This window comes from Plasmopara halstedii, assembly GCF_900000015.1.
Source record: "Plasmopara halstedii genome assembly, contig: Scaffold_2683, whole genome shotgun sequence".
Taxonomy (NCBI): Eukaryota; Oomycota; class Peronosporomycetes; order Peronosporales; family Peronosporaceae; genus Plasmopara; species Plasmopara halstedii.
The window spans coordinates 1-253 of record NW_020189589.1 but is presented as its reverse complement, the minus strand read 5'-3'; positions in this window follow the sequence as shown (position 1 = coordinate 253).

Genomic DNA, 253 nt, shown 5'->3' with positions numbered 1-253 from the left:
CTTCGGCAAGATTGCCCAGTCACCGTGGACGCTTTTGATCGGAAAGATCAGGACGTCCCGCATCATCAGACGCTCCGCGCTTCCCGGCAATAGCCAGGGAAGTAGAAGGGCCACGAGCTGAGCTCAGGCAGTGACCCTGAGCTCTTGCGATCCGCAGACACAGAGCTCGTGGGAGCGTTAGGGGTTAACCCATACGTCGTAGGGCGACAATCCGAAGGAAGTCGACGGCGTGCCTTGAGTTTGGCAAACTCAA